Genomic DNA, 12,235 nt, shown 5'->3' on the forward strand with positions numbered 1-12,235 from the left:
AAGGCTGTAGTCTGGTAAAACGAACGCAAAATTAGGAAATCATACGATTTTGCCATTTTAAAACGAATGTTTGTCAAAAATCGCGCAATAAAAAAAATTAAAAATTATGTATGAGATAAAAACAATACTTTTTATAGGTATTTCTATCAAAAAATGTACTTCAAAGTTTCATATAACTAAAATATAATTACTTTTAGACCGGCAGATTACGCCATTTCAAATTTAGACTAAGCTTATTAATCTGGGATCTCAATAAAGACTAAGTATTGAACTGATTTTTCTTTAAATGATTTAAAGATAATAAATTTAAAAAGGAGATGGCCGCGGCAGAATTTTATTTTTTTGTTTTTGAAAAGAAATATAAGCATTTTAAAGCACATAAATTTTTATAAAATTTTCCTTTATTTCTACGTAAATTATGCAATCAGTAATACCATAAAAAATTTAAAAATATTGAAATAGTTTAGTTAAATCCTTTTTTTATAGAACTGTATTTTTTTTAAATTTATTTTTTTATTTATATATAATTACTTTCAGACCGGCAGATTACGCAATTTCAAAATTTAGACTAAGCTTATTAATCTGGGATCTCAATAAAGACTAAGTATTGAACTGATTTTTCTTTAAATGATTTGAAGATAATAAATTTAAAAAGGAGATGGCCGCGGCAGAATCTTATTTTTTTGTTTTTGAAAAGAAATATAAGCATTTTAAATCACATAAATTTTTCCTTTATTTCTACGTAAAATTATGCAATCAGTAACACCATAAAAAATTTTAAAATATTGAAATAGTTTAGTTAAAACCTTTTTTTATAGAACTGTATTTTTTTATTTTTTTTCAATACGATAATTCTAGTTGTAATATTTAATTTTAAACAATGTCTTATTTGGGTTTTTATTACATTCAGATCGGCCCTCAGAGCGGCCGCAGACGGACGTGTTTTCTGTGCTCAAAATTTTAATGCCTTTTTCAAAACAAAATTTAGTTCGAAACATATTATTTTTGTGTTCCTTCTAACACAATTTAAACCAGGATCAAAACCAAGTTATTTTTTGAATGAATAGTTTGTTCGAATTTGATAAATCATTCAAAAATGTAATTTCACGTCATATTCAAATAACAATTAACGGCGTCATTTTACTCGTACACAAAAACGGTCAAATTGCACATTTATCTAGGACATACCAGCACTCGGTAGGTACTATGTACAAAGTGTACACTAAACAGCCATATAATTATTACAATGTCGCGAACGCAGCCAACTTCATTGTGATGGTTTGACGTTTTGCTTAGCCGGCCTCAGACTAATAATATTTTCTATCAATCAGAATTACTTTATTATAGAAATCAAAGACGAGTGATACTTTATTCCATAAATTTGGAATATTTAGTGACCGATTTTATCATAACAATGCCGAAAAAACCAACGAAAAAACCAAACGAAAACTAAATCAATCCCAATTTCCAAAGGAGAAATGCAATGTAAGTTGGATTTGATTAATTTATTAGTATTAAAATTTAGAATACAAAGGACAGACATTTGATTTACATAAATCATTGTATCACCATTACAAATAAATGTAACAGTTTATTATTTGCTTATTTTAGGATTCAAAAAAGCTCAAATTAACTAAGGCCTGTGGAGAATACACTGTAAGTTATTGTCTTATTTACTTAGATAAATAAAATTCCTACAACATTTTACAAAACAATACTAAATGTACAAATAAGTTTGAATTTGGTAATGTATCCCTAAATAAAACACGTTTATTGAATTTTTATTTTACTTTATTTGTTTAAAAAGACCAGAGTTTATATTGTGACGCATTCCGTCGTTTGAAAATGTCCTAACAAGACGAAACGCGTCACAGTATACGCTCTTATATATTTAAAAAAATAAAGTACAATAATTAATTAAGTAATAAAGTACAAAGAATTCTACCAATTGTCTGCATTCACAATAAAAAAGTACAAATAATAATTATTATAACCCTTATTTTCTAAATATTGACTATCAATAAGTAGGGTTATATTTGCCTTTTGGGTAATATGCAAATTGAAATGTTTTAGGGTGTTCCAGCGAAATATCTTTCAACTGATATTCTAGAAGATGACGGTTGTCAGGTTAGTATTCATATCGAAGTAGGAATATTTTAAGTATTTACATTAAAATAGCTAATGAAATCTAAATTGGATTATGATTATTAATTAATCTGTATTATTTCAGGCGCAACAGCTAGTTCCAGAACTGCTAGCACAGCCATTACACCCCTTTAAGTTGGAAGGCAGGAGAGTTGTGGACATCCAGGAATTTTTCACTAAAATCCAGGAAATATTTTCTCATTCTTCCATGTTTGATTGCAAAGGAACGAATATGGTGATTGTGGATGAAAAGTTGCATGGCTTTAATTCTATATTAAATTTAAAATGTAATATGTGTGGATTATGTTTTTCTGTAAATTGTTGCAAGGACAGATCGAATGAAATGAGTTTAAATGAATCGTTTGTGTCTGGAATATCGAGTATCGGTTCTGGATATAGTGGTTTGCAAGAGTTGACTGCTGCTGTTGGAATTCCTTGCATGAGTAAATGGAAGTATTTGAAGATCAATAAGAAAGTGTGTGAATGGTGGGATACTGCGAAACTAAAAGTTATGGAGGAGGCAACGACAGAAGAGGGACAACTGGCTACTGCGAATGGTGAAATTGATGAAAATGGTAAACCAATGATAACTGTTGTGGCTGACGGGTGTTGGTCTAAGAGATCATACAAAACCAACTACTCGTCTAACTCGGGCGCAGCTTCTATAGTAGGGTTTCGTACGGGGAAAGTTCTATATATGGGTGTTTATAATAAATACTGTGTGATTTGTGCTAGAGCAACTAATAAGAATATTGAGGCACCAAAACATGAATGTTTTAAAAATTACTCAGGATCTTCAAGTGGTATGGAATCGGCGATCATTCTGAAAGAAATTTGATAGAAAGAAGAACGGTTTTACAATCAGATAGCGGGGAATGGTTAGAAAAGTGTAGAAATTTACTCACTGCGTCATGGTTTGGTAAAGTTTGTAAAAGAAGAATAGGAATTAGTTGTTCAGGGTTAGTTAGAAGTATGCCATATAGTAAATCGCTAAGTAATATTTTTTCTATTAAATATGGTCAGGATTATGAACTGACCGCATTAAACCAATTAAGCCTTCAAGAAAATATCAAATTTCAGAAGTGTGGGCTGTTTATTGATAGTGAATATTGTTTTCTAGGCGCCACACCAGATAACATTAGTACGGATCATGGCGGTATCATTATAGAAATAAAATGTCCATCGTCTGCTTCTAATATGACTATGACTGTTGAAACCGCCATCGACAGTGGTAAAATTAAGTTTTGGAAAAGAAATAGAAACCATACCGAGTATTATGTAAATCAGAATCACGATTGGTATTACCAAGTTCAAGGACAGTTGCATATTACTAAAAAAAATATGTCTTTTTGGAGTGTGGACCGGAGCCCAACATAAAATTAAAATCTTTTTATTTAAACTGTTTGCTTCCAGAGCTTGTTGACCCCCGAGTTACACGATCCATGCCTATCAGAGATCCACCAAATGTTCTCGAGGCTATCGAAAACAAAAAAGTTGCCCCCAATAAAGTCATAAATTGTTAAAAAAAGCTGTTTAACGAAAACATCCCATCAACCAGTAAAAGTTAAATTATACTCACCAGTTTCAGAAAAATATTTACCTAAATCAGCTTAGAAATTCCGCCCTCTTTCAACTATAATGGTTTTTTTTTTTTAAATTTATGTAGATGTTGCTTTTATTATTTTTTTAATTTCTGTTTCCAGATACACAACTTTGATTGAACCTGTCCCCCCTAAATCAAGACCATTGTAACATGAAATATATTCTTAGTTCTTTTTCACAATGTATTTTTCATAAAATAACTAGCGATCTATTGTTATCAAAAATATCGGGATTCTTTACTGGTTCTTCCCAATAATATATATTTTTGAACCATTTGCACTTTAGTATTTTTTCAATAAAAATGAAATTTTCCTCCACAATTTGTTTATTTTTACTTACAAGCGGTCCCACGATCAATTCCTGGCAGGGTTAAGTGAAATATTTTTTTATGTGTTTTTACGTTGCAATATTTAATTCTCCTTGGACTGGCACGGGACTGCAGGATTGATCATCTTACCTTCATGTTATATATTATTAAATACGCTGTATTTTGTTTTCAAATGCAATGCCTTATGCACCAATAGGTGATAGGGATGATGATCTATCCAAAATTCTATTTACTTCGAAAAGGTTTAAAACACTTGTATATATTTTAAAAATATTTTACGTCACTCTCACATAGGTGTAAAAATAGAAATAAAACGATTATGTAAGTAATTTAGCATATTTATATTTTCTCAATGCATATTAAAATAATCGCTTACAGTATTTTGTCAATACAAGGTTTCCACTCTATGCACAAAACTCTTAAAATGCTTGAATTACCGTTTTAGTTTTTTTCATGTAAGATTATGTAGACATCCTTTTAGTATTTTCTGAGTGGAATACATGCTTTACTATATAGAACTTGATACACAACTCTTAGATAGGTGATTAAATGTGCTTTTATAGGTTTTTAGTGTAAAAGTTGGTAGGCACCCTTTTGACTTTATTCTTTTGCATTATTCTTTTGTCTGTTGCACCTGGAATGAAATGTATTTATAAATTTTACGTAGATTAAATGCAATGCTTACCTTAATTGATAGTTATCATGGTTTTGAACTTAAATAGTAACTAAGAAAATAAAATCAATTAAAATAATATACACAATACATTCTTAACCTATAAAAATATTTTTAGGTATTTGGCCGAGTCTTTTATCATTATATGTTGTTAATTTTTTAGAATTTATCTACCATATTTTTCCAATTTTATTACGAAATACATGATCAAGTGCAAATTCAAAAAACTTATCAGTTTAAAGGAAAAATATTATAAAATGTCATACTGTCAAAAAATGTTTTTACTTACGTAATTTGATGAGATCAAATAATTTTTCTCTTGAAAACAATATTATGAAGTGCATTATTTTTTTGGCATTCACTTTAGTGACATGGTGCATTTTCATTAAAACATAACAGTGTTATCTGTCAACTTCGAAAATACAAATATCCATAATTACCCAGAAGCCAGAAATCAACATATGTCACAGATTATCCGATAGTTGTACAATTCTACATTATCTCTGCAGTACGCTAGTCAGGAGTGCTATTTATAGATTTTACCTATTAAATAATCACGCAAAAACTCTATCTATCTCTGTCTTTCTCATTTTGTCAAACAAAGTATGAAGAGTACGTAAAAATTGACGAACATACAATGTAACAGGATATTTTTTTTGATTGCTTTGTCTTGAAGCGGTATATTTTACGCATTCGGCGGCAAACCGTACGATTCAACTTACCGACTACAGCCTTAAATAGCGTTATATAATAGCTTTAAGTAGCGACAAAACCTAGCGTTTTGAATGCATCACATGTAATATGCCTGACATGTTTGATGTAGCCGAGTTTACTATTTGACAGAACACTGAGGTCCTAAATTATTTCAACATCCTTAAAAGATGTGGTAACAAGGTTATATTTATAATGAATGATGTTAATGTTTTGAGTAAAAGTGAGATGGAAGCATTTGGATATGTTTAGATATAATTTGTTACGAGCACAATATAAAGAAAGGGGGTCCAGATCTTATTTAAGACATGTGCAATTGTTTGTTGATTTTATCAGTTTAAATATTTTGGCGTCATCAGCATACAGTAATATACATGAGTTTTTGAGATCTTCAACTATGTCATTAATACAGGGTGTTTTTTAAACCCTGTCACATCCGAAACCACAATGATCAGTATGGGCAAGAAGACATATTAGCATATTTTAAAAAATATTTAGAACAAAGAAAAATTTAATTTCATTTGGATGCCAGCAAAATTCTTCTTTTCATTATAAATAAATGTTTAGAGAATTATATCAATTGTCAAATTCCCTGCGAGCAAGCAGGTTTTGTGGCAGGAAGAGGTACACGGGAGCAGATCCTAAACATTCGACAGCTGATTGAGAAGTGCCGTGAGTTCAATGAGCTAATATTACTGTGTTTTATTGACTACACAAAGGCCTTTGACTGTGTATGTTAGCAACGTATGTTTGAGATCATGCTAGAGATGGGTGTGCCACAGCATCTCACATTACTGGTGACAAAATTAAATATGGATGGGTCAGCAAGAGTAAGGATGGAGAATGTACTGTCAGATCCATTTAAAGCAAAAAGAGGTGTGCGTCAAGGTTGCATCTTGTCGCCAAAACTCTTTAACCTTTACGGTGAATATATTATGAGAAGAGCGCTGGATGGGTAGAATGGTGGTGTCAAATTGAAAGGTCAACAAATATCAAATCTGAGATATACAGACGACATGACATTGATTGCCAAAGATGAAACCGAGCTAGCAGAAGCCTTCAGACAGATAGAGTTGGAGAGTGAGGCTCTGGGTCTGAAAATAAATAAAAGTAAGACAAAGTTAATGATTGTAGATAGAGCTGGCAGTCTCCTACGGACAAGACAGATGCAAGACCTTGAACTGATAGATGACTTTGTGTACTTCGGCTCGCTTATCTCCAACAATGGCAGTTGCAGACCTAAGATTGGTTGCAGGATTCAAATGGCCAAAGAAGCAATGAACCGTTTAAAGAAGATTTGGCGAGATCGAATATATCAATAAACACAGAAAAGCGGTTGATGGAAGCCCTGGTATTCTCCGTTTTCTTATATGGGGCTGAAACGTGGACAATGCGTGCCTACGAGAGGAAGAGAATCGATGCATTCAAGATGTGATGTTGGAGAAAGCTGCTGCGTGTGCCTTGGACAGCCAGAAGGATGAATGCATCGATACTGGAAGAGCTCCAGATTACAACTCGTCTATCAGTGGTGTGTTTGAGAAGGATACTGTCTTTCTTTGGACATATTGCTAGACGTGAGCTAGACAATCTAGAAAAGGCAACGATGTCTGGCCGAGTTGAAGGTGGGAGAAACCGGGGTAGAATCCCATATAGATGGACTGTCCAAATAAAATTTGAAGAGTCAGTTCGTCGGGCTGAGGACAGACTGGAGTGGAACAGACTAATCAGAAGTGTTCATGGTGATCAGGATCCTCAGCATTGAGGGACCGACTTGGAATAAGATGTCTTCTTGCTCATACTGATGTGACAGGGTTTAAAGAACATCCTGTATATACAATAAAAAATAATGGACCAAGATGAGAACCTTGTTGGATACCTGATAGAGTTGGTATAAAAGAAGATTGGAAACCTTTTATAGTAATCGCTTGCGATCTGTTTGTCACATGTTTATTTATTTATTTATGTATATTACATACATTTTTTTGTACACGTTGCCCAGCTAATAAGGGTACATACCCCGTTTCAAGCTAGGCAATTAAATTTTAATACATAATAATTATTTACAAGTTAAAAGAAAGAACAGACAAATAAAATATAAACTTACTAGTATACACATATTGAAACATATACATACACATATTCATATACAAACATATATACATACATACATACACACATACATATACCCATGCGCATACACATACATAGTATACATACATACATAAAATATACAAAATTTAATTAATGTATATGCTGAACTTCATTATTGTCTTTTGTATTTTCGTCATTCTTTATTTTTATATTTAATTTTCAACATTCAGTAAGAATCTCCAATCTGCGGCATACATCAACCTCTCTGACTCCCTACGACCAATTTCTTGAAAGAGCGATATGAAGATCTGCTCAGTACACGCGACACGTGTATGGTGATGTTATGTGTTATGGCTGGGTGTGACTGAGTGGCTGCAGCAGAGTTCTCAACGTGATCGTCTGGGCACCGGAGCTTTGCTGTTGTTATAAAGGACGCAAATGAAAGTCCCAAAAAGTGCAAATCTATGAAAGATATTGTCAGTAGTAGTGAAAACAGCAGTCAAACGTGCTTATCGAGAGAAGAGGCTTTGGCATATTATGTAGACTCGAAGTCGAATATGTTATTAATCACATCTGACTCTAATAAACGGCCTACGAGAGGTTTCCAAAAAAAAAACACAGGTAGACTCCCTTCTGAGGTATTAGAATTTAAAAAACCACCTCATGTAAATACATCTGAAAGTACAATGATAACTTATCCTAATGTTAGCATGCAGGACTGTATTGGTTATGATTCATCAGAAGACAAAATTAGCGATGACGAAGATTAGTTACAATTACTTATACTTTCTTATCACTAATTTCAGAAAGGCGTAATTAGGTCTAACATATCAGAAGGTAGTTTACCTGTTTTTACATGTCGACCTTTTTTATGATTACTGTCTTGTACCCACTGTTAGACCATTTTTATAATACCTGTCCGGGGTCTATTTTTTATACATTTTACACCTTTTTTGTAAGAGTTTTCACGTACCTACTGCCTATTAGACCCTTTCTTTCTTCTTTTCATGTACCTATCGTTTTAACGTGTTTTCTACCAGTTAGACTTTTTTTAAATGTTTTAACACCTGTCACATACCTACCTACCTAATTCTGGTTTATTGTTGTACTTTTTCGTGTGTTTTTTTAATACTATATTATAGAATTTGAGTAAAAATATTTTTTTACCTACCCAATGACCACACTTCCTCTCATTACCCTAAAAGTGCATTAAGTAACCATAACAGGTTACAAGAAAATCACAAAAATCTAGCTAGCATGTTCTAATCGAACCATAGTGCAGCGGCGCGGCGTGGTGACGCAAAGGCGGCGTGGATCCTTGGAGTGCGGCGTGGGCACAGAACGCGACGTGGGCGGCGGCATGGCGCAGCGTAGGGGAGCAGCATCTGGCTGAGGTGACAGGGTAGCTGGGACGGTGGCATCCAGCTGCGGTGAGGTGTGCCACGTGGGCGTCTTGTCATGATCGGCAGCGTGGCTTCTTGTCCCTCAGCGGGGCACGAGGAATGACGTTGGGTGCGTAGGGGACGCACGACGTAGGCGGCTCATCATGGACAGCGGCGTGGGCGTCATCGTGGTGCGGCGACGCACTATGGAAAATGGTAGAACAGCGGCATATCATAAGTGATTTTTACTAAAGTTGCTACTGACACATTTCAATATATTTTTTAAATAGTTATATAGTCAATTTATAAAAAAATGATAGAATTTAAAATTAAGTAAATATATACATTTTTCAATGCCACAAACTGTCTTTTATTAAAAAAAAATGTATTCAAAATCAATTCCTGTTTTCAAACAACAGGGATTTAAATATTAATTGACGGTGAAGAAGATTTTTATGCATTAACAATTATTCAAATAAAATTTTAAAAGATTAACCGGATTACATAAAACCAGCATTTAACACAACCAATAATATCGGAAGTATACTAAAAAACACTAAACAAAGAACTGATAAATTAGATCGATCAGGCATTTACAACTTGATGTGCCATGACTGCAAGTCATTTTATATAGAAAAAAACATCACGTACTTTTAAAACTAGATTTAAAGAACATATAAGATACTTTAAAAACAATATTTTTTCTGAGTTTGATGACCATATCCTAACAAATAGTCACTCATTCAACTTTGAAGATGGAATCGAAATTCTACATACAAACAAAAAAGGAAATGCACTGTATTGTTTTGAAATATTGGAGATTAGAAAGGCTGTATACAAAAATTTAAATATTATAGATAATCAAATAAATCTTAGTAATAGTACCATTTTAAATATGTTCCCTCTCCCTAAATCCACACACAAACCCCCTCTCTTCTCTACCCCCGTAGCCACGCCCACTCTACCTTCACTTTAAAAAATTTATACATGTTATGTTAGTTTGTAATTAACCCTGAAGAAGGCATAGTATTGCTGAAACTAGTTGGTTGTCAAATTATAAAAAATATAAGTAGTACATAAAAACAAAGTGATTTTATTTTATTTAAATATATTAAATAAAAGAATAAGTTCATCGAGACTTGACAGTCACCCACGTCTCCCCACGCTTTATATTTCATGTTTTTTTGTAGTGTAGGTACCTATTCACAAAAACGTTTATAAAAATTAGCTGCTTAAATTGCGTAAAATGTGATAAAGGTCAAAAAACTAAAAACCGCTATCTATGGCGGTTTCAAATATATGACTTAAATGTACGACTATTTATTAAAAACATTTTCGAATTAGAATGTTATTCATTATTGAATGAATCATTTATTGATATTATTGATAGGCATTTGTCATTTTTGCACTCATGTTGCGTATGAAAAATGTAAAAATAAGATGATAATACTGTTATTGATCTAATAGTATTTAAAGAGCTACTTTTTGCATACATTTAATATAATTATACAAGCCTTTACTTGTTACAAATTTATAATGAACGTTATTTTGTTAATTCTTTAAAATGACTACTTTCAAGAGTACTAAACGTGATATAATACTACCCTACAGTGAAGGAGGGAAAACATATGAGGCATTATCGAGAGTTTACAAAGAAAATTATCAAATCTCCGAAGACAACATATGTTTCATCATCAGTGATATTCAAAGACATATTATTCCCACTTTCAATAAACGATGGACGGCATCTTCACGGATTAAGAATGAATTTTTAATGAAAAACAGTGATTGGTTGAATTCAGAATATTTACTTAATTTACCTAATTCAGAAGACGCTACAATCGACTCCTCACCATCAACTTCTTCTACAAATTAAAAAGACCTGCTATCCACCATCTTCAGCAATGGAAATTATAAACACCCATGCAAAAATACTAAAACTTCAAAATTTATTGGATCGTACTGCGGATCAAATTTTGACCATAGATTCTGTGTACAAAAATGGATTGAAATATTTAATTTTATACAGTAAATGGGGGTGTGAAAAGAGTGTAACAAAAAAGTGAGAGAACTTGATGAAGATACCCTAGATATTTTGAAAATGAATTGACTTATTCCAGGTCGTGAAGTTCATTAAGTAAAATATATAGCATAAATTTATGATAAACACAAATATTTTATAATTTTTTAACAAAAATCGACTACTACTTTCCGTTATCCGCACCCAATGGTGCATAGGGCACTGCATTTGTACAAAATACACAAGTATATTGATATTAACTAATTTTTCAAAATATTTCTTACGACTACTTGTTTGAGAATTGAGAAATGTAGGAAAACACTATAAGATGTTTTTCTTTGATATTGATTTATGTTATGAGCTATGTAGGTTAATATCAAGGTGAATAATATGTATGTATAACTGATCATCTTGCCTTCAGGTAATAAAATTATCAAGATACACTTTGTGTGACAGTGCAGTGTCCTATGCATCATTGGTTGCGGATAAGGGAAAGAAGTAGTAGTAGTATGTCTTTATTTTTCTAATATTAAGTTTTTTGTTAGTTAATTAATAAAAATTTACCTGACATTATTTTTTTAATTATTATTATTATTATAATACGAGTATAATGTTTAAACTCTAAATAATATGAACATATTTCTTTGTAGACTTTCAAGTGCCGTGTTTCAAATTTTATAGATATACGATAAATGTTCAATAACCCATCGATATTATAATAATTAGTTAGTAGGTATACATATAATCAAATTAACATCATTTTTTATGGTTTTAATATTATTTTTTATATTTTACTGTGTGAAAATAAAAATATCATATTAAATTTTATCTCATTTCAAGCCTTTAAGACTGTTTTATATTGGTGTATTTTTTCAAAAATATACCTCTAAAAATAAAAGAGTTATTGACTTTCGATCCGAAACCGACCTTTATTTTCCATAGTGCTACGTGAGCGCGTGGATTGCGTCTCATCGTGGTGCAGCAGCGTTGGGGCTGGGCGTCAAGGCTGAATAGTCAGCGTGGTGGCTTCTCTTCCTTCTGGGCTACTGACTGGGCCACGAGGATGGCAAGGCACCCGCCCGTGACCCTCGAAGACAAACTCACCCACGGAGTGAAGGTATGGTGGCGCAGGAGAAGAGAGATAGGAGAAGAGAGCCCGGAGAAGAGAGATCGGGGAAGAGAGTTCTGTCAGCGGGTGTCGCGGTTTTTATCACCTTCTGGATGTCCCCACCCCCGGATTGGGCTGACGCCTCCAGCTTCTCGGTTCTGTCTCCCTGATTGGC

General features: G+C 32.7%; 2 long non-coding RNA genes across 2 annotated transcripts; one reads left to right on the forward strand and one right to left on the reverse strand.

Moving 5' to 3' along the window:
- Positions 1 to 1,253: 1,253 nt before the first annotated feature.
- On the forward strand, positions 1,254 to 4,067 carry LOC148281741 (uncharacterized). The gene is made up of 4 exons (XR_015822286.1): positions 1,254 to 1,485; positions 1,612 to 1,656; positions 2,074 to 2,127; positions 2,231 to 4,067. It is a non-coding gene; the product is annotated as an uncharacterized LOC148281741 (long non-coding RNA).
- Positions 4,068 to 4,397: 330 nt separating this feature from the next.
- On the reverse strand, positions 4,398 to 5,477 carry LOC148281742 (uncharacterized). Its single transcript, XR_015822287.1, has 2 exons — positions 5,038 to 5,477; positions 4,398 to 4,709 (listed from the first exon to the last, which is right to left on the reverse strand). It is a non-coding gene; the product is annotated as an uncharacterized LOC148281742 (long non-coding RNA).
- Positions 5,478 to 12,235: the final 6,758 nt, after the last annotated feature.

The sequence above is a fragment of the Micrasema longulum genome, unplaced genomic scaffold, assembly GCF_059751315.1.
Source record: "Micrasema longulum isolate JH-2025_06_02 unplaced genomic scaffold, ASM5975131v1 h1tg000414l, whole genome shotgun sequence".
NCBI classification, from domain to species: domain Eukaryota; kingdom Metazoa; phylum Arthropoda; class Insecta; order Trichoptera; family Brachycentridae; genus Micrasema; species Micrasema longulum.